The sequence below is a fragment of the Somniosus microcephalus genome, chromosome 7 (assembly GCF_052327205.1).
Source record: "Somniosus microcephalus isolate GS21.2 chromosome 7, FLI_Smic_1.0, whole genome shotgun sequence".
NCBI lineage: Eukaryota > Metazoa > Chordata > Chondrichthyes > Squaliformes > Somniosidae > Somniosus > Somniosus microcephalus.
The window spans coordinates 200,652,746-200,675,902 of NC_140993.1; the positions used below are offsets into that span (position 1 = coordinate 200,652,746).

Here is a 23,157-nt window from a genome sequence, read left to right on the forward strand (position 1 = left end):
TACGTGGAGTTAGGGATTCTGCCGTTATAACTTTGAAAATAACTGGATTTATGCATAGGGACGGTATGGTGCACATCATAGAAAAGTATATTTAAAATTTGTTTTATAATTGCAATACGCCTTTAATAATTAGGGCGTGACCAGTAAGTACTAATTGGCCGGTCTTGTGTATTGAATAAAACCATATTGACGAGCACAAACTTAGTACATAGCGACATCTATCGATAATCATTTCCGGTTGCTAACTGTTGGTAAACAGAAGGTTGCTGCGTTTAAGTCACATTCCTGCGGTGACAACTCTCCGCTATCCCTTGAATTACTCAAACCCCTTGGGCCTTTAGCGGTTCCCCCTCAAATCCAGGTACAGTACCGTTGCGAAGTATATAAAAGCTCACCATTTTAGATAACATTTTTTCCAGCTTAATATAGAATAATAGCTTTTATTGGAATGCTTAACATCTACACGTAACAAATATGCATAATCATATTGCGTATGCGTTTGATGGCGGCTGTTGTTAATTAGTTGACTAGATCGCTGTTATCGACAGGCAGAGACACAAAATAGAAAGACTTTTTGAATGTTTCAATGGAAAAATTGCAAATGTCTGTTGGAGGAGAGGAAAGTTCAAATTGTCTCTTTGTTTTGGCAATTATTATAAACAGTGGGTATAGATAACCAAGCAGGAGCGAATCTGCACGATAAGGAAGCAAAGTTACAAGGCAAGGTGGTGCTTGCCCAGACACATCATCATACATATTATTTTTAACAGTGCCCAAATAATCCGCAATGCTGCGGAAAAACTAGTTTTTCAAAGTATTACCATCACGACCAAAAGCAATGTGCTTCCATTGATCTTCCTAACACGTTATTAAAATGCCCAAATGTTCAATTAAATATTGCATTAAAAATAATGGTAAACATTTACTGTAACAGTAAAATTTAGACCCTTACTCAGTCAAGTTGGTAAGATTGTCATAGGCTATCAAATGTGTATTATGAATCTTAAAATTATGGAACATTTCACAAAGCAAACCAAGCACTAGGGTTTATTTCTAGAGGGATAGGATTGAAAAGTAGGCTAAACTTGTATTGAACCTTGGTTAGACCACATTTGCTGCGTGCAGTTCTGGTCGCCATATTATAAAAAGGATATAGAGGCACTGGAGAGGGTGCAGAGAAGATTTACAAGGATGATACCAGAAATGCGAGGGTATACATATCAGGAAAGGATGAACAGGCTGGGTCTCTTTTCTCAAAAAAAGGCTGAGGGGTGACCTATTAGAGTCATAATGGCGCAGAAGGCGGCCATTTGGACAATCCAGTCCGTGCCGGCTCTCTATAGAGCAATTCAATCAGTCCCATTCCCCCACTCTATCCCCATAGTCGTGCAAGTTTATTTCCCTCAAGTGACTATCCAATTTCCTCTTGAAAACATTGAATATCTCTGCTTCCACCACTTCCATCAGCAGCGAGTTCCAGGTCCTCACCACTCGCTGCGTAAAAAAGTTTTTCCTCACATCCCCCCCGTACCAATGACGAGTAGGAACAGCTTTTCCCCATCTAGATTATCCAAACCCGTCATAATCTTTATCAAATCAGAGCTCAACCTCCTTTGCTCTAATGAAAACAAATCCAGCTTCTCCAACCTGTCCTTGTAGCTAAGATCCTCCATCCCCGGAACCATTCTGGTAAATCTCCTCTGCACCCTCTCAAGTGCCTTCACATCCTTCCTAAAGCGTGGTGACCAGAACTGGACGCAATACTCCAGTTGTGGTCTAAACAGCGCTTTATAAAGGTTCAGCATAACTTCTCTACTTTTGTACTCAATACCTCTATTTCTGAAGCCCAAGATCCCATATGTTTTGCTAACCACTCTCTCAATATGTCCCGCCACCTTCAGGAACCTATGCACATTAACTCCCAGGTCCCTCTGTCCCTGCACACTCTTTAAAACTGTGCCATTAAGGTATATTGCCTCTCCCTGTTCCTTCTGCCAAAATGCATCACCTCACACTTCTCTGTATTAAATTCCATCTGCCACTTGTCTGCCCATTCTGCTAGCCTTTCTATGTCCTGTTGCAGTCGATTGGTATCATCCTCACTGTTTGCTACACCCCCAAGTTTGGTGTCATCGGCAAATTTAGAAATTCTACTCTGTATTCCAATATCCAGGTAATATATATATATCAAAAATAGCAGTGGCCCCAGCACTAACCCTTGGGGAACACCACTGTCTACCATCCTCCAGTCTGAAAAGCAGCCATTTACCACAACTCGCTGTTTTCTGTCCTTAAGCCAATTCCTTATCCAAGCTGCCACTGACCCACCTATTCCCTGAGCCTCAATTTTGTTAACCAGCCTTCTATGTGGTACTTTGTCAAACACCTTCCTAAAATCCATGTAGACAATATCCATTGCATTCCCTTCATCAATCATCCCTGTTACTTCACAAAAAATTCAATTAGATTAGTCAAACACAATCTGCCTTTTACAAATCTGTGTTGGCTCTCCTTAATTAGCTTAAACCTCTCCGAATGCCCGTTAATTTTTTCCTTGATTATTGTTTCTAAAACTTTACCCACCACTGATGTTAAACTGACCGGCCTGTAGTTACTAGGATTGTCCTTTCACCCTTTCTTGAACAATGGTGTCACATTTGCCACTTTCCAATCCTCAGGCACCTCCCCCGCATCTAGGGAAGATTGGAAAATGATGGCAAGCCCTTCTGCTATCTCCTCCCCCAATTCCCTTAGCAACCTGGGATGCAAGCCATCTGGAGCAGGTGACTTAGCCACTCGAAGCATATCCAGTCTTTCTAGTACATCCTGTCTATCAATTATCACCCTTTCAATTGCTTCTACCTTTTCCACTTCTACCGATATTTTGTCAGCATCCACCTCTTTAGTAAACACTGATACAAAGTACTCATTGAGGATTCTAGCCTTGCCCTGCGCCTCTAAGCATACATCACCTTCTTTGTCCCTAATAGGCCACACCCTGCCTCTTACTATTTACATGTCGGTAGAAGATTTTTGGGTTCCCTTTTATGTTAACCGCCATTCTACTCTCATATTCTCTCTTTTTGCCAATTTTATTTTCATCTTCACTTCCCCTCTCAACTTATTGCATTTGGCCTGGTTCTCCCTTGAAGAATTCATCTGACATTCACCATACACCCTCTTGTTTCATCATCTTCCTCATCATCCAAGGAGCCCTTGCCCTACCCTCTTGTTGGAATGTACCTAGCCTGTACTTGGAACATCACCTCCTTAAAGATCACCCATTATTCCGTTACAGCTTTTCCTGTCGGTCTTTGGTTCCATTTAACCCTGGCTAGATCCTTTCGCATCCCATTGAAGTTAGCCCTATTCCAGTTTAGAAGTTCCACTCTAGATTGTTCCTTGCTCCTCTCCATTGCTAATCTAAATCTTATGATATGATGATCACTCGTACCCAAGTGTTCTCCCACAGACACTTGGTCGACCTGGCCTACCTCATTCCCCAGCACCAGATCCAGCAATGCCTCCTTCCTAGGTGGGCCAAGACCATACTGGTCAAGGAAATTCTCCTGAACATATTTCAGAAATTCCTCCCCCTCCTTTCCCTTTACCCTAGCATTATCCCAATCAATATTTGGATAATTAAAGTCCCCCAATATCACCACTCTATAGCTCTTGCAAGTCTCTGTAATTCCCTGCAGATTTGCTCCTCTACCTCCCTCTCACTATTTGGAGGCCTGTAGAATACCCCCAATAGTGTGATCAAACCCTTTTTGCTCAACTCTAACCAAATGGATTCTGTCCTTGTCCCCTCAAAAACAACCTCCCTTTCCAACACTACAATGTCTTACTTAATCAGCACTGCCACCCCACCTCCCTTATTTCCTTCCCTATCTTTTCTGAACACATTGTCCCCTTGAATATTAAGTGCGCAGGTCTCACCATTTTTAAGCCACGTTTCCGTTATTGCCACATCATATTGCCACATGGCTAATTATGCTTGTAGCTCACCAACCTTATTCACCACACTTTGTGCGTTTACGTACATGCATTCTAAACTCATTTTTGAATTTTTCGTAGTCTTTCTTAGTCTGCTCCTATCTAATATGGTACTACTTCCGCCTCCAGCACTACCTTCCCCTCCAGTACCATCCAACACACTCACTCTTCTATGCACCCCATTCCTCCCCTCCACTCCTACATGCTGGTGCCCATCCCCCTGCCAAGCTAGTTTAAACCCTCCCCAACAGCACTAGCAAACCTCCCCGCAAGAATATTGGTCCTGGCTCTGTTGAGGTGTAACAGAGGTCCCACCTGCCACAGAAATGGTCCCAATGCCTATGGAATCTAAAGCCCTCCCTCCTGCACCATTTCTCCAGTCATGCATTCATCTATAAAAGGTCTATAAAATCATTCGTCTATAAAAGGTCTATAAAATTATGAAAGGTTTTGATAGAGTGGATACAGAGAGAATGTTTCCACTTGTGGGGAAAGAGCATAACTAGAGGCCATCAACATAAGATAGTCATCAAGAAAGCCAATAGGGAATTCAGAAGAAACTTCTTTACCCAGAGAGTGGTGAGAATGTGGAACTTGCTACCACAGGGAGTGGTTGAAGTGAAAAGTATAGATGCATTTAAGGAGAGGCTGGACAAACATATGAGGGAGAAGGGAATAGAGGGTTATGCTGATGGATTTAAATGAGGAAAGGCTGGAGGGGGCTCGAGTGGAGCATATACACTGGCATGAACTGGTTGGGCCAAATGGCCTGTTTCTGTGCCGTATATCTTATGTAATCCTATACAATAAAAGACTTCTATATAAAAAGATTATAAAGTCATTTGAACTGTCAAAATTCTCATTTCATTTTTGCTCATCACCACAGGCAGGCAGTTCCTTTAGCTGTTGAATTAACACGGAGGTACTTGAATATTAGTAATTTGAATATTTTGCACACTTTGCATAATACATGGTTCAGTGTAGTTTTAAACTGTCCTGACAATCGCGTAATATGCATAATTTGAAGAATTTCCCACGTAAAAGTTTTACATTAAACATATATTGTAAAACAAAGATTTGCTTTTGGTATTTAACATAACAGAAACCAATACTGATAATTTGGAAAAGTTGAATAAGTTGGAATCACCTCCTGACTCCCCAAAGCCTTTCCACCATCTACAAGGCACAAGTCAGGAGTGTGATGGAATACTCTCCACTTGCCTGGATGAGTGCAGCTCCAACAACACTCAAGAAGTTCGACACCATTCAGGATAAAGCAGCCCACTTGATTGGCACTCCATCCACCACCTCCAACATTCACTCCCTCCACCACCGGCGCACTGTGGCTGCAGTGTGTACCATCTACAAGATGCACTGCAGCAACTCGCCAAAGCTCCTTCAACAGCACCTTCCAAACCCGCGACCTCTACCACTTAGAAGGACAAGGGCAGCAGACGCATGGGAACATCACCACCTACAAGTTCCCCTCCAAGCCACACACCATCCTGACTTGGACCTGTATCGCCGTTCCTTCACTGTCGCTGGGCCAAAATCCTGGAACTCCCTTCCTAACAGCATTGTGGGTGTACCTACACCATATGGACTGCAGCGGTTCAAGGCGGCGGCTCACCACCATCTTCTCAAGGGCAATTAGGGATGGGCACTAAATGCAGGCCTAGCCAGCCAGCGACGCCCACATCCCATCAATGAATAAAAAAAGTTTCAAAACTAATCAGTAGTCAAATACATCCTTTGTAAAATGAACTTCAGCAGACTGAAAGCACCCAGTTCAGTATGACGTCAACATAACATTTATTTTTCAATATGAAGTAGTTACAAATATTTTCCCATAATCAAAATTAAAAACACCAGAGGGAGGTATCAAATCTCCAACCTCTCATTTAGTCCAGTAAGAGATTATTATTCATGTCTGCCCTTTCGGCTAAGAGACATGTTTGGAGTGGTCTTGTTTCACTCGACCTATATTTTTTCTGCTCGATACAAAAACAGGAATGACTTAATTACTGACAAGCACGGAGAGTAAGCCAAGTTGGCAGTTCAGTCGCTCAGTTTGTGCCTGACACGCTCTGGTAAATAATGTCGTAAACTCCTAACTGCATGTTTCCTTCCTGTCTGCATGTGTCAATGTAACCTTTAACTTACCAACATTTATAACTAATTTTGCCTTAAAGCACACCTCAAATTTAATATTGAAGCTTTTCTACGAGGCTAACGAGACAGACTGGGGACTGTTAAATGGTCTTATAATACGTTGAGCACATTTATCTTCATTTCATTTCTAAACTACTTTCCTGTTGCATCATTTTATAAGTAAAGTACCCAACTGTTCCTGCCTTACATACCCAGGATCAGGACTGAAGGTGATCAAATCTGAGCGTTTGGTTGTGGCCATGGTTGTGTGATTGTAATGAATTTATGCCCAATCACTTCCTTGAGAACATTTGTACCGTGCACATTTAGTAAAATTGAATCGGATATATAGTGTTTTCCAATATAAACTGTTTAGAAAAGTGCTGGTGCACAACAAAGAGAACAGGATGTTTGGCATGGACGAACCAGATATACCTTGACCTTTGGGTCCCAGCAACAAAGAACCAATAATGGTCAGGAACAGGACTGAGAACAGGTAACGTTTTTGAGAAAGGTTATTGGGTAGCTCGAAGTTTTGGTAGTGTTTCAAAAGTTAATTCATTACAACAGTATTCCTTTTTTAAATGATAACAGGAAGATCGTGTTGGTTGTTAGATAAAAACATTCAGTCCTTTTGCATCTTAGCCTCTGACCAATTCTTCATAAATGGGTGTTGTATTACTATTTTGCTAGTTTAAAACGTATAAATATTATTTTCGGCTCCAGTAGGAATAGTGACTTCTGTCTCCCGCTCGCTAACAATCTAGTCATTGTCTTTCACTGGGAAAATAATGTCACAATAACTACTCAGTTGTCACACATTTTTCATTGCATCATAGCTGTCCCTTCACACCAATGAAAGGAATATCATGGGGAGAATGTTCTATTTAAATAAATACCAATTGTAAATCTATGGTAACAGCTACCATTAATTCAGCAATGTCCATTCCTCTGATAGTTCTGTGAGTAATTGCACCGTGTAGTGTGCTGAGCCATACCGAATCTGAGATCTATGGATTTTACACCAGGTGGCTGTGGGGTATCTATAATTGACCACAACAACAAGAATAAACCAGAACTTCTGTTCCTGATCATTATTTGAGGACGCATGGTGATAAGTTTGACAAATCTGTTAGAGTTTTTTGAGGTTGTAACTAGCAGAATAGATAAGGGAGAACCAGTGGATTGGTTAACAGACAGAAAACAGAGAGTAAGAATAAACGGGTAATTTTCGGGTTGGCAGGCTGTAACTAGTGGGGTACCACAAGGATCAGTGCTTGGGCCTCAGCTATTCACAATCTACATCAATGATTTGGATGAGGGAACCAAATATAATTCATCCAGGTTTGCTGAGGATACAAAGCTGGATGGGAATGTAAGTTGTGAGGAGGATGCAAGGAGGCTTCGAGGGGATGTGGACAGGCTAAGTGAGTGGGCAAGAACATGGCAAATGGAATATGTGGAGAAATGTGAAGTTATCCACTTTGGTAGGAAAAATAGAAAAGCAAAGTAGTTTTAAATGGTGAGAGATTGGGAAATGTTGGTGTTCAGAGGGACCTGGGTGTCCTTGTACACAAATCACTGAAAGTTAACATGCAGGTACAGCAAGCAATTAGGAAAGCAAATAGTATGTTGGCCTTTATTACAAGAAGATTGGAGTACAAGAGTAAAGACGTCTTACTGCAATTTATACATGAGACCACACCTGGAGTACTGTGTACAGTTTTGGTCTCCTTACCTAAGGAAGGATATACTTGCCATAGAGGGAGTGCAACGAAGGTTCACCAGACTGGTTCCTGGGATGGGGGGATTATCCTATGAGAAGGGATTGAGCCTACACTCTGGAGTTTAGAAGAATGAGAGGTGATCTCATTGAAACATACAAAATTCTTACAGGGCTGGACAGGGTAGATGCAGGGAGGATGTTTCCCCTGGCTGGGGAGTCTATAACCAGGGGTCACAGTCTCAGAATAAGGGGTCGGTCAATTAGGACTGAGATGAAGAGAAATTTCTTCACTCAGAGGGTGGTGAATCTTTGGAATTCTCTAGCCCAGAGGGCTGTGGAGGCTCAGTCGTTGAGTATATTCAAGACAGAGATCAATAGATTTTTGAATATTAAGGCAATCGAGGCATATGGGGATAGTGCAGGAAAGTGGAGATGAGGTAGAAGATCAGCCATGATTTTACTGAATGGCGGAGCAGGCTCGAAGGGCCAAATGGCCTACTCCTGCTCCTAATTCTTATGTTCTTAAGTGTGTGTATGTATATGTCGACTAAGGTCCAACATAAGGTCAGAAATGGGGATGTTCGCTGATGACTGCACAGTGTTCAGCGCCATTCACAACTCCTCAGATAATGAAGCAGTCCATGCCTGCATGCAACAAGACCTGGACGACGTTCAGGCTTGGGCTGATAAGTGGCAGGTAACATTCACGCCACAGAAGTGCCAGGCAATGACCATCTCCAACGAGCGAGAGTCTAACCACCTCCCCTTGACATTCAATGGCATTACCATCGCCGAATCCCCCACTATCAACATCCTGGGGGGGTCACCATTAATCAGAAACTTAATTGGACCAGCCACATAAATACTGTGGCAACAAGAGAAGGTCAGAGGCTGGGTATTCTGCGGCGAGTGTCTCACCTCCTGATTCCCCAAAGCCTTTCCACCATCTACAAGGCACAAGTAAGGAGTGTGATGGAATACTGTCCACTTGCCTGGATGGTTGCAGCTCCAACAAGACTCAAGAAGCTCCACTCCATCCAGGACAAAGCAGCCCGCTTGATTGGCACCCCATCCACCACCTGAAGCATTCACTCCCTTCACCACCAGCGTACCATGGCTGCAGTGTGTACCATCTACAAGATGCACTGCGGCAACTCACCAAGGCTTCTTCGGCAGCACCTCCCAAACCCATGACCTCTTCCACCTAGAAAGACAAGGGCAGCAGGCGCATGGGAACACCACCACCTCCAAGTTCCCCTACAAGTCACACACCATCCTGACCTAGAAGTATATTGCCGATCCTTCATCATCACTGGGTCAAAATCCTGGAACTCCCTACCTAACAATACTGTGGGAGCACCATCACCACATGGACTGTAGCGGTTCAAGGCGGCGGCTCACCACCACCTTCTCAAGGGCAACTAGGTATGGGCAATAAATGACACCCTGATCCCATAAAAACGAATAATTTTTATTTTTTATTTTTAAAAGCTGCAGAACTACACCCAACCATGCGATACCACCTTCAGAAGGAGGAGAAAACTGGGGAGGGGGGGGGGGGGGGGGGAATAGTCCAATTCATGTTCGCATACTTAAAATTGCTGTGTCAGAGTTTTACAATCACATTTATACTCTTGGAAAATGATGGCAAGCTAAAGGGACATTTACCTTTTTATACCCAGTTTGTAACCAATCAACACCCATCTAGTTATCTTATAAAGTTGGTACAACTGCATGGACTTCTTGTAGTTAAATTTCAGCCATTACACTTCTCACATCACACTCTGTTGTCATATTCTGGTATCACAATTTTTCATTGGCTGATGTCCTTGCTGCCGATGGCTAAGCAACCTGATCCTGAGGAAGCTGAGGCAGTTCTCCTGACTCATTGGTAGGTAGGTGTGCCAAAGTCTGCGGATTTGATATGGAGCCTGCTGATCTCTTTGGCATGTCTTAGTAACAAAGTAACAGGAGCAGGAAATTCAGCCCCTTGGGCCTGCTCCACCATTCAGTTAGATCATGGCTGAGCTGCATCTCAACTCCATATTCCTACCTTTGCTCCATATCTCAATAGCCTTACCTAACAAAAATCTATCTCAGTCTTGAAAGCTCCAATTATCCTAGCATCTGTAGTGTATGTACTTTTCAGAAGGCACTATATTCTGCAGCCCCTGTATACTGCAGTACCAGTAGTGACTACCCCTGTATATAAGCCTGTGTAGTAACTTTGCATAGTTAGTTCCAGTTTGTCTCCACTCAGTAAAGACCTGTTATAACCAACTCCTGCAGTCCATGTCTCAATTACACACGGACATAATACTGGCGACGAGCAGATCCGAACTTACCTACAGTCTGCACCACCTCATGGGGATCCATCCCTGAAGCGAAGTTGTCAGAGGTCGAGGCCAGAAGGAAGAAAGCAAAAAAATAAATAAAACAAACAGAAGAAACGGGCGTTGACCGTGGGCAACCGCCTCTGATTCATCGGAGTTGAAGATTTGCAGGAGAGGCTGTCGAGAGCGGGGCTTGGTTATCCTGTCGATGGTGTTCCAGCTAATCAGGCTGGTGGCAGGTAGTACACTGATCCTTCCTGGGCTGCGGTGGGCTAGAGCTCGATCGGGTGGCTTTTCAACGGGGCCGAGCAGCGTTGTCGGGAAGAGGAGAGAGGGTGGAGCACACAGGGCTACGTGCTACGAAGCCAGGCAGCGTACAGACCCGAGAAGAGGGAGGAAAGTGTCCCATAGGGTTGCTCCGATGACGGGGAAATAAAAGAAATTAGAAGCGCAGAAAGCCGCGAGGAGCTGCAGTTTGCCACGGGAACCGCGGAGAGCGGCGTTAGCAGCAGCGCGGGGGGGGGAAGTGCGCGAAGACCATAGGGCGTTGCCATCAAGGCATAAAACGCCAGCAACAGTGCTAGCAGCAGCGGAGAAGACGGAAAGCGCGGGAGGCGCCATTTTGTTAAATCGGGGAAGAAGGCAAAGCGCGGGAGGTGCCATCTTAGATTTCCAAGATGCCGAAGACTGGCAATATCACTGCCTTCGATAATGCAATAGAAGACTGGACCACGTATGTGGAAAGAGTCGAAGTATATTGCGAGGCAAACGAAGTAGCCGATGAGAAAAAGGCATCAGTACTACTAAACTTAATGGGCGCAAGAACGTACGGCCTATTGCAGAACCTGATTACTCCAGCCAAACCGATGGCGAAGAGTTTTAATGAAATTGTTGATATCCTACAGGAACACCTAAATCCTACACCGCTGCTGATAGCAGAAAGATTTAAATTCCACAGGAGAAATCAGCATAAAGATGAGAGCAATGCTGATTACCTTACGGAACTACGCAAGCTATCAAAGCACTGCCAGTTCAGAGCAGGACTGGCAGATACCCTACGGGACAAATTTGTCTGTGGACTCCTGAGTGAAGGAACCCAGAAGAGGTTACTCTCAGAGAAAGAGCTGACGCTAGATAAGGCTTTCAGCGTGGCAGTATCGTACGAAGCAGCAGCAAGGGGAGCTGCGGAAATACAGCAAAAGCCACAGGAATACGGCACCCATGAAATGACACGGGGATTTGAAAAATGTTATCGCTGCGGCAGAACAACCCATGACCAGAAGGATTGCTGGTCCAAGGACAAAATATGCAGGCAATGTGGAAAGATGGGACACATTGCACGAGTTTGCAGGTCTGGGAAGAAGACTAACGACAACAAAAAGGCTACTAAGGAACAGTACAGGAAAGTACAAAAGATGACGGACAGTAGTTCCGAAGACCAGATGAGCGATAGTGAATCCGGGAACAAGAGACTAAGCTGTCTCAAACTTCACAACGTAATCGCAAAAGAGGATCACCAAGCCATTTGGGTCACCCTCACGATAGCAGGGTCCCAAGTCAAAATGGAATTGGATACAGGATCAGCCCTGACCATCATGAATCGACGAGGCTACGAGCGGCTATTCTCACACATACCCTTGAAAGAGACATCCATTGTCTTGAAGACATATACGGGGCAAAAAGTATACCCCAGAGGGAAAATAAGGGTGCCTGTCGAATACAACGGCAAGGAAATACAGAAATTGTATCTGTACATACTGCAAGATGGTGGACCACCGTTATTGGGACGTGAATGGATCAGAAAGATAAGTTTAGACTGGCACTCCATTCAGGCACTGACGGTGGCTGGTAAAAAGGATGACGACGTCACACCTGGACGATTGTCAAAAATCTTAGCTAACGCCAAAGAGGTATTTCAACAAGAACTGGGAACTCTTAAAGGCGTAACCGCCTCGATAAAAATAGAAGAGAATGCAATTCCCAGGTTTTTCAAAGCAAGACTGGTACCATATGCAATTCGCCCAGCCATCGAGGCAGAGCTGGAGAATCTGGAGAATGCAGGTGTGTTATCTAAGGTAGACTGGAGCGAGTGGGCAACACCCATCATTCCTGTCATGAAGAAAACGTTAAACAATAAGTCTGAGGAGCCAAGGCAGGTTCGCATCTGTGGGGACTTCAAGGTGACGGTGAACCCAGTCCTTCACACAGTACAATATCCTCTCCCGACGATAGAAGATATTTTCGCATCACTATCTGGAGGGAAGCATTTTACAAAAATTGACCTAGCACAAGCATATTTGCAGATGGAGGTTGAAGAATCCTCTAGGAAGTATCTCACGATAAACACTCACAAAGGTCTTTACCAGTATAATCGACTGGTATTTGGAGTAGCATCAGCTCCGGCGATATGGCAAAGAGCGATGGAACAAGTCCTGCAAGGGATTCCGGGGACTCAGTGTTACTTGGATGACATCCTAGTGACAGGTGAAGATGACCGTGAACACCTTGCCAACCTGGAGCAGGTGCTCACTAGACTAAGAGAACATGGGCTACGAGCCAATCGCCCCAAGTGCGAGTTTTTTAAGAAACAGATATCGTATTGTGGCCACGTGATTGATGAAGAGGGGTTACATAAGTCCCCTGACAAAATTGAAGTGGTAGTTAAGGCTCCAGCGCCTGAAAATGTGTCGCAACTGAGGTCATTCCTCGGACTGGTGAATTACTATCATAAGTTTTTGCCGAATTTGTCCACAATTCTGCACCCACTGAACGCCCTGCTACAAAGTGGAGTAGCATGGAAATAGAGCGATGAATGTAAGCAGGCCTTTCAGAAGAGTAAAGACCTAATCACTTCAAGAGAAGTATTGGCTCACTACAACCCATCACTACCGATAAGACTGGCGTGTGATGCGTCTCCCTACGGCATTGGAGCGGTACTGTCACATAAATTCCTTGATGGTTCAGAGAGGCCGATAGCTTTTGCGTCACGCTCGTTAACTTCAGCCGAGCGTAACTACGCCCAGATTGACAGAGAGGCCCTCAGCCTGGTGTGGGGGGTAAAGAAGTTCAATCACTACCTGCACGGTCAGAAATTTACTCTACTAACTGATCATCAACCTCTTGTCTCCATTTTCAACCCTCAGAAGGGCGTCCCGATAATGACGGCACAACGGCTACAGAGGTGGTCCCTTTTCCTAGGGGCACACCAATATGACATCGAGTACAAAGGAACTAAACAGCATGGGAATGCTGATGGATTGTCGCGCCTACCGTTGCCGATGGTGGGAGAAGCACCTGCAGTGGGTCCAGTGGAGATATTCCACTCGACCATAGTCGAATGTCTACCTGTGACGAATGCAAACATAGAAAAGGAAACACGAAATGACCCGACACTCTCCTGGGTCTATGATTTAACGGTGAAGGGATGGCCAGCACATGGCGAACCACTGCTGCCAGCATTCTTGCCGAGAAGAGAACAGCTGTCAGTGTGCAGAGGAACCTTGATGTGTGGATCCAGAGTAGTAATTCCACCCAAATTGAAGGATAGAGTGCTCAATGAGCTTCATGAGGGTCATCTGGGAGGGGTAAAAATGAAGAACTTAGCCAGAGCGTTTGTGTGGTGGCCGGGAATCGATAGAGAAATCGAAGAGATGACCAAGAGCTGTACAGGATGCCAGAAGGTCCACAACACCCCACCACAAGCCCCTCTACATCCATGGGAGTGGCCCTCATCTCCATGGCAAAGGGTGCACATTGATTTTGCTGGTCCATTTATGGACTCGATGTTTTTAATTGCGGTGGATGCACATTCAAAGTGGTCAGAGGTAATAAAAATGTCCTCAACCACCACAGAAAAAACTATCACAGTCTTACGAACCATATTTGCCAGAAATGGGCTGCCTGAACAGATTTGCTCCGACAATGGACCACAGTTTGTGTCTGAAGAGTTCCGGAGGTTCTTAAAGAACAATGGTGTTAAGCATTACACATCCGCCCCATATCATCCAGCCACCAATGGATTGGCTGAGAGGTTCGTTCAAACATTCAAGAAGGCTATCAAGGCAATGTGTAATGAAGACATACCCCTACAACACAAGGTGGATAACTTCTTGTTTGCCTACCGGAATGCGACACATGCGGTTACCAACCAAACTCCAGCCATGATGTTCTTCAATCGAAGACTACGATGCCGCTTGGATTTGGTTAAGCCAAACGTCAGAAGAGATGTGGAGAACAGGCAGTTTCAGAATATGAATGAAAGGCCGACCAGGAGTTTTAAGATAGGTCAACCAGTTTTGGCCCGAGACTGCCGCACAGAGAAATGGCAGCCAGGAACGATCTGTACACGGCAAGGACCTCTAATGTATACCGTGGACGTTGGAGAGAGCATTGTAAGACGCCATGCTGACCAGATTCTAGAGTCACTGGAAAACGTCAATTCCACACCACGATCCGATACGCCTGGTGATGAAACCGAAGTACCAATTGCATCTACCTCAGAATCGGGAATATTGGAAACAGACGAACCCAACAACGACGTTGATTCCGAATCAACTCTGCCAGAAGAACCTGATACCCCAAAGAAGCGTTATCCAGACAGAATCAGGAAGCCTCCTCAAAGACTGAACTTATAATTGCTTAACTTCAGCTAATGTATATGACAACTGTAATTGTAAATATGTTATTTAATTATTAATCAAATGTTATGTACTGTTTAGCTAAAAGGGGAGGAATTGTAGTGTATGTACTTTGCAGAAGGAACTATATTCTGCAGCCCCTGTATACTGCAGTACCAGTAGTGACCACCCCTGTATATAAGCCTGTGTAGTAACTTTGCATAGTTAGTTCCAGTTTGTCTCCACTCAGTAAAGACCTGTTATAACCAACTCCTGCAGTCCGTGTCTCAATTACACACGGACATAATAGCATCCAGTCTTTTGGGAAAGTACCAAATTTCTATTACCCTTTGTGTGAAAAGAGGCTTCCTTATTTCACTCCTGAAAGGCCTAGCTCTAATTTTAAGATTATGTCCACTTAGTCTTGATTCCCCCACAAGAGAAAATAGTTTCTCCATATCAACCTTATTCAATTCTTTTCAAATTTTAAACACCTCGCTCAGATCATCCCTCAATCTCCTATACACAACAACTTGCATTTATATAGCACCTTTAACATAGTAAAACATCCCAAGGCACTTCACAGGAGCGTTATCAAATAAAGTTTGGCACCAAAACACCGAAGGAGATATTCGGGCAGATGATCAAAAGCTTGGTTAAAGAAGTAAGTTTTACGGAGCATCTTAAGGGAGGAAAGAGAAGTAAAGGTGGAGAGGTTTAGGGAGGGAATTTCAGAGCTTTAGGGCCATGACAGCTGAAGGCATGGACACCAATGTTGGTGCGATTAAAATTGGAGATGCTCAAGAGACCAGAATTGGAGGAGCGCAGATATCTCATAGGGTTATAGGGCTGGAGGAACTAAGAGATATGGAGGGATGAGGCCATGGAGGGATTTAAAAATAAGGTTGAGAATTTTAAAATCGAGGTGTTGCTTAAATGGAACCAATGTAGGTCAGCGAGCACTGGGGTAATGGGTGAATGCAACTTGGTGCAAGTTAGGACACGTGCAGCAGAGTTTTAGATGACCTCAAGTTTACAGAGGGTAGAACGTGGGAGGCTGGCCAGGAGTGCATTGGAATAGTCAAGTCTATAGGTAACAAAGGCATGGATGAGGGTTTCAGCTGCAGATGAGCTGAGGCAGGTTCAGAGCTGGGCGATAATACGGAGGTGGAAATAGGCGGTCTTAGTGGTGGCACAGATGAGGTTGGCAGCTCATTTCGGGGTCAAATATGACACCAAGGTTGTGAACAGTTTGGTTCAGCCTCAGACAGTTGCCAGAGAGAGGGATGGAATCAGTGGCTAGGGAACGGAGTTTGTGGCGGGGACTGAAGACAATGGCTTCCTATATTTGCATATATAACAGTGGCTACACTTCAAAAGTACTTCATTGGTTGTAAAGCACTTTGGGACGTCCTGAGGTCGTGAAAGGCACTATATAAATGCAAGTATTTATTTTTTCTCAATATTTAGTTGGAGGAAATTTCTGCTCATCCAGTACTGTATGTCGGACAAGAAGTCTGACAATTTAGATACAGCAGAGGGGTCAAGAGACGTGGTGGTGAGGTAGAGCTGGGTGTTGTCAGCGTACATGTGGAAAATGACACTGTTTTCAGATGATGTCGCCAAGGGGCAGTATGTAGATGAGAAATAAGAGGGGCCAAGGTTAGATCCTTGGGGGTCTCCAGAGGTAACGGTGCAGGAGCGGAAAGCGAAGCTGATATAATAAAACTCACTACGCACTTGGTTCGAGTATAAAGCAAGGCTTTAATCAACTTGTTTCAAAACATGGAGGTCTAGCTGTACTTCACTAGTTCCTGTCTTACAAAATGTCCCTGGACAAGCTGGGCCACGTCCGAGTATTTATACTCCTTGGATGGCGCCACCAGCTGGCCGTCCAGTGTTATTTCATGAGCCGTTTCTTCATGATGATGAGATTTATAACAGAAGCCATTGCAGGTGATTCTCTGGCTACAACTGTACCACTTTAACATAGTAAAACGTCCTTCACAGAAGCGTAATCCGACAAAAAATGACAATGAACCAAAGGAGACATTAGGACAGGTGACCAGAAGCTTGGTCAAAGTGGTAGATTTTAAGGAGCGTCTTAAAGGAGGAGAGAGAGGCAGACAGTTTTCGGGAGAGAATTCTAGAGCTTGGGGCCAAGACAATTGAAGGCACGGCCGCCAATGGTGGGGTTAAGGAAGTCAAGGATGCACAAGAGGCCAGAATTTGAGGAAGACTGGCCAGAATTGTAGGAACAGAGAGTTCACAAGGGAATACAAACCAAGTTTATGCAACCTGCCTTCATAATTTATCTCTCTAAGCCCCAGTATAATTCCAGTGAATTTGCACTGCACCCCCTCCAAGGCTAATATATCCTTCATGAGGTGCAGTGCTCAAAACTGAATGCAGAACTCTAAATGGGGTCTGACCAACTGAAGCATAACTTTCTTCCCTTTGTATTCTAGCCCCCTTGAGACAAAGGCCAACATTCACACACAAATCTTTGAAGGTGGCAGGACAAGTTGATACGGCTGTTAAAAAAGCATACGGGATCGTTGATCCATAGAGTACAAAAGCAAGGAAGTTGTGGTAAACCTTTATGAATCACAGGTTAGGTCTCAGCTAGAGTATTTTAAGAAGGATGCCAAGGCCTTGGCGAGGTTGCAGAGGATCGGTAACCGGATGATGACACAGATTTAAGATAATTAGCAAAAAAAGGGGGGAAATGAGGAGAATTTTTTTTACCTAATGAGTTATCATTATCTGGAATGCACTGCCTGAAAGAATGATCGAAGTAGATTCAATAGTCACTTTCAAAAGGGAATTGGATAAATACTTGTAAAGGAGAAATTTGCATGGCTATGGGGAAAGTGCAGGGGAGTGGGATTAATTGGATGGCTCTTTCAATGAGTCGGCACAGGCACGATTGCCGAATGGCCTCTGTTCTGTATGATTCCATTAGCCTTTTTGATTGCTTTTTGTACCTGTCTCCTGGCTTTTAATGATTTGTGCACTTGGACTCCCAAATCTATTTGCTTCTCTACAGTCCCTAGTTTACCATTTAGAAAATACTCCAATTTATCTTCCTTGGTAAAGTGGATGACTTTACACTGGCCATATTGAAATATTTGCTATGAACTTGCCCACTCACTTAATCTGTATGTTCCTTTGCAACTTCCTGTTCCCATCTCCACTACTTACTGTCCCTCCTAACTTAGTATAATTTGCAAACTTGGATATACAACTCTCTATTCCTTAATCTAAGTCATTAATAAATACGGTGAAAAGTAAAGGCCTCAGAACAAATCCCTGGAGGACACATGTCACATCCCACCAATCAGCAAACACTACCTTTGTCCCCATTCTCTGTCTCCTACCTCTCAACCAATTTTCAACCCAAGTCAAAAGTTACCTCCAATTCCACATGCTCTCATTTTTGCTAATAATCTCATTCATGGAACCTTATCAAATGCCTTCTGGAAGTCCATATAAATAATATCCATAGACACTCCCTTAACTAGTTTATTCGTGAGCGCCTCAAAAAATTCAACTAGATTAGTCAGGTATGACCTATCCTTAATAAAGCCATGTTGGCTCTCTGATCCGCTCATATTTGTTCAAGTGCTCAGTTACTCAATCCGTAATGACAGATTCGAGTAGCTTCCTCCACAACTGACGTTAAACTGACAGGCTTATAGTTACTGTATCTGGTTTCGGTCTTCCACACTTCTTAAATAATGGAGTGACATTAGCAATTTTCCGATCTAATGGCACAATTCCCAAATCAATAGACCTTTGAAAGATTATGACTAACGCTTCTTCAATTCCCTCACCTACTTCTTTTAATACCCTGGGGTGGAAACCATTAGGTCTAGGAGATTTATTTATTCTAAGTTCCATTATTTTATTTATTACCATTATCTTACTTATATTGAATCCAATAAGTTCCTCTCCTTGATTTATTTTTAGTTTCTCTTCTATCTTCTCTTTTATCCTCTTCATCTACTGTGAAAACGGAGACAAAGTACTTGTTTCATATATCTGCCATTACCTTGTTGTCTGTTACAGTATCACCTGTGTCCATCTTTAATAGGCCCACACCCTTAGCCATTTATAAAAACTTTTACTATAAGCCTTTATATTACACAATTGTTTTCATATTTCCTTTTTGCAGTTCTTCATATTTTTTTGGGTCCCTTTGAAAGATGACTGGTCTGCTAAAAACCTGAATACAAGTCAAAATTTGAGCGCTGAAGACAATCCATTCCATTTATACAATAGCCAGCTGGCTCCAGTAAGGGGAAAGTAATGCAATTATATAGAAAATTGGCACCAAGACATCAAAACATTCAAAATGAAAATGCAGGACTTCTCATTTATATAATGAAATTAAAAGCAGATTGTGCTAAATTAACTGGTCTCAGTCGAGGCCGTATTGGGGGTGCTACAATTGGCCTTTGCATCCTTGGTTTAGAGAGATGAAAAATTGGGCAGGGCTCCTACTCCTGATCATTATCCAGCAACCCTTACTGAAAGTGTTAGTTTACGGTCAGTGTACAAGGGCAGGTTCAGACTTGAGTGTAAATGTTCCTGTGATTAATGAGCTGAGGGGCAAATTGGAGGGGAAATAAATAAAATTGAAAGCAGATTCTATAACAAAATGACAAAAAAGTATAATCAAAGAAACAGACTTTCACCAAATATCTTAGTTACATTTTGGTACTAGTTATGTGTCAGCTTGGTTCAGTTAGTAATACTCTTGCCTCTGACTCAGAAGGTTCAAACTCCACTCTAAGACTGAACACATAATTAGAATTGCGTGGTCAGAGGTGCTGCTTTTCCGATATGATGTTAACTTGAGGTCCCATTTGCCTATTTATTTGGGCATTAAGGATTTCATGACACTACTTGTGTCAGCCATGGCTGAGTGGTGGCATTCTTGCCTCTGAGTTAGAAGGTTGTGGGGTCAAGTCCCATTCCAGAGACTTGAGCACAAAATCTAGGCTGGTACACCAGTGCAGTACCGAGAGAGTGTGCTGTACTATCTGAGGTGCTGTCTTTCGATTGAGACAGTAAACTGAGGCCGCAAGGCACTATGCCGAAGAAGAGCAAGGGATTTCTCCCCGGTGTCCTGGCCAATATTTATCCCTCAACCAGCATCACTGAAAGTTATCTGATTATTATCTCGTTATTTTGCTTGAGTGTACGTGGTGCCTGTGATCAATGGGTTTTTCTGCTAACTTTACTCCTTTTAAGTCATGAACTTCTGCGTAAGCCTCGTGTACGTACCTTACTAGGCCTAAGTGCTCCTTAGTCAAGTGGATGACTGTTTAGTCAACTGGCAAACAGCAAGCAATTCAGAAGACTCGTACCTGTTGTGTATGTAATATGTGTGCTACTTTGAACCTATGGACAGGACTGCACTACTTGTTGGGCGTAGTGATACGCAGTACCACTCCTGGCCATAGGGGTATAAATAGTACTGTGGGTACTGATCTCCCCTCAGTTCCCGCCTGTGGGCATGAAGTAAAGACCTACGTATAGTCCCTACCTCCAACCAGTAAAGACCTGTTTGAGTTATACGTTTAAGTCTTTGTGTTAATTGTTCAATACAATACACATACTTAACACTGGCGACGAGTCAGGTTCTTACCCTGCGGCAGTTGAAGAGAGGTTTCAAACATCACCACCCCACTAGAAGCGACAGGCTTTAGGACTCTGAAGCCTCCATCAGCGACTGAGCACTGGAGTGCAGCAAACATCCTGACAGCTTCCAGCGACTGACAGAAGTCTTTCTGCAGTTTCCTTGTTCAACCTAGGTGGTGGGGTAAGCCGTGCAGTGTTGGCTGCAAAGACAGGGCTGGGGAAGTTGGAGAAGATAAGGGCGATCGCAATCCCTGATAAGAGCCGCGGTGAAACGCGCGAGCGGGTAAGCCAGAGGCCGGGAGCCGCTTCAAGTGCGAGGCGCAGCGCGGGCCAGCGATCGGAACCAAAGATAAGGGCCGCACTCGGGGGCTGAAGGGAGACGGCGTCGGGGGACGGGTGAAGACCGCCAAGCGCGGGAAAACCGCCATTTTGTGGGCGGAGGACGACGGCAAGAGCGGGAAGCCGCCATCTTTGATAACAAGTAAACAAAATAAAATCTGAGAAATTGCAAATCTACAATGCCTAAACACGGGAATATTAGCACCTTTGATAGTGACCTCGAAGATTGGGCCATATATGTTGAAAGAGTAAAAAATTATTGTAAGGCCAATAAAATTAATGACCAAGATAAAGCTCTAACATTATTAAATTTAATGGGTGCGAAGACATACGGGCAATTGAAACACCTGTTATCACCAGATGAACCGGCGGATAAGACGTTCGATGAGATTGTTACTGTCCTGAAAGATCATCTAAACCCCACGCCGCTGATGCTAGCGGAACGATTTAAATTTTATGACAGAAGGCAGCTACAGCATGAAAGCAATGCTGATTATTTGCTGGAATTGCGTAAATTAGCGAAATATTGCCAGTTTGGAACGGGACTGACAGAGGCACTTCGAGACAAATTTGTGTGTGGTTTATTTAAACAGGATACACAAAAGCGACTGCTCGAGGAGAATGAGCTGACGCTTGAGAAGGCGGTCACTATGGCAGCAGCACACGAAGCCGCAGCGAGAGGCACGGCAGTAATGCAGCTACGGTCACCGGAGCTCAGTGCGCACAAATTGGGTGTGAGTTCTGGCAAATGTTATCGTTGTGGAAAGACAACGCATGATCAGAACCAGTGTTGGTTTAAAAACCAAGAATGTAGAACTTGTGGTAGGCTTGGACATATAGCTAGAGTATGCAGGTCAGCGAAGAAGACCAGCAACAAGAAGTCACCGCAAGGGAAATACGCAAAGGTACACAAGGTGACCGAACAGGAGTCCGATTCAGACGCTAGCAGTAATGAACTGGCTAGCTTAAGCTGTAATGAACTGGCTAGCTTAAGAGTACTCAACGCTGGTAAGGGTGCAGACCTCCAGACAATTTGGGTCACTCTTCAGATAGAAGGAGTCCAAGTAAAACTGGAATTGGACACTGGATCGGCATTGACGGTCATAAATAAGAAAGATTACGGAAAGTTATTCCAACATATTCCCCTACAGGATACGGGGATTATATTGAAAACATACACGGGGCAAAGAGTGTACCCCATCGGGAAAATAGAGGTTGCAGTGGTCCACAAGGGCGAAGACAGTCAAATAATGGACTTATATGTGATATCTGAAGGAGGTTCTCCACTACTAGGACGGGAGTGGATTAGGAAAATGAGTATGGACTGGCATTTCCTACAAACAATAACGAGTGAGAACTCGGTGAAGATAGTCGGCCCAGACTCTGGAACGGATGATGGTAAGCCCAACTCAGGTGCAAAAGACAAAGTTTCAGCACAGAATTCCACTGAGCAACAACAACATAGTTTAACTGTGGATTCTGAGTCTGGCAAGTCTACTGATGTGCCCATTTCTGAGGGACACCGGGCTCGAACTCAACTCCATTTCAAACTACAACAGCAATTAGAACAAATGCTTCGCCGTTGTGAGCAAGAGTTGAATGCAACGAAAGAGTTCTTTGATATAGAGTTGGAGAATCTGGAAAGACAACAGAAGCAGCTGATGGAGAAAATGGAGCAGGAGCACACAAAACGTCTGATGTCAGAGGAGTTAACGGTCAGCCAACTCCTGCATATGCTGAAGGACAGGACTCTGAAATGGGAAAAACTTGAACACGAACTTCAATATTCAAACGAAAGGGGTTCGGAGCTCTCAAAGGTTATTGGAAGAGCTGAGGTGGCAACACAGACTGAGATGACTGCAACAGAGCAGCCCTTGGATGCCAAAAGTACGCTGACTCACGTCAACGTAGAACAACAGACCGCTGAAACAGCTGCTCCGGTAGAGGGATTGAATAGTCCGATCAATCAATCTCCAAAAGAAGTTGAAGTAGTAAAATCTCAAATGAGGTCATTAGTAAACGACTTGCTGAAAGCCCAGAAAAAGCTGGATGAAGAGGTACGCATGAAGAAGTCTCTTCAGGAAAGATGTCTGGACTTGGAACAAAAGCTGGCTAACGCCCAGCTGGGTATAGAGGAAATAGAAGACCCTCTCGCTGGCCTAGATCAGGACGACACCGAATATTACTATGTCCTGTCCTGCCCAACTTGTAACTTCGACTCCCACCATACAGAAATCATGGAGGAGCACCGAAAGTCTACGGAACATCGGGAGAAGGTGGCTCTACTACGGAAAAAGGAGGGAGAGAAGGAGGAACTGCGCATGCAGCTGGCAGCTGACAGTGG

The 23,157-nt window shown here is 44.1% G+C and overlaps 1 long non-coding RNA gene across 1 annotated transcript in view; it reads left to right on the forward strand.

Annotated features, from left to right (window-relative positions):
- The first annotated feature begins 206 nt into the window (after nt 1-206).
- LOC147115075 (uncharacterized) overlaps nt 207-23,157 on the forward strand; it is a 65,156-nt gene continuing 42,205 nt past the window's right edge. The window contains exon 1 of the long non-coding RNA XR_015079044.1: nt 207-361. This is a non-coding gene — a long non-coding RNA (uncharacterized LOC147115075). The remainder of the gene's footprint in view (nt 362-23,157) is intronic.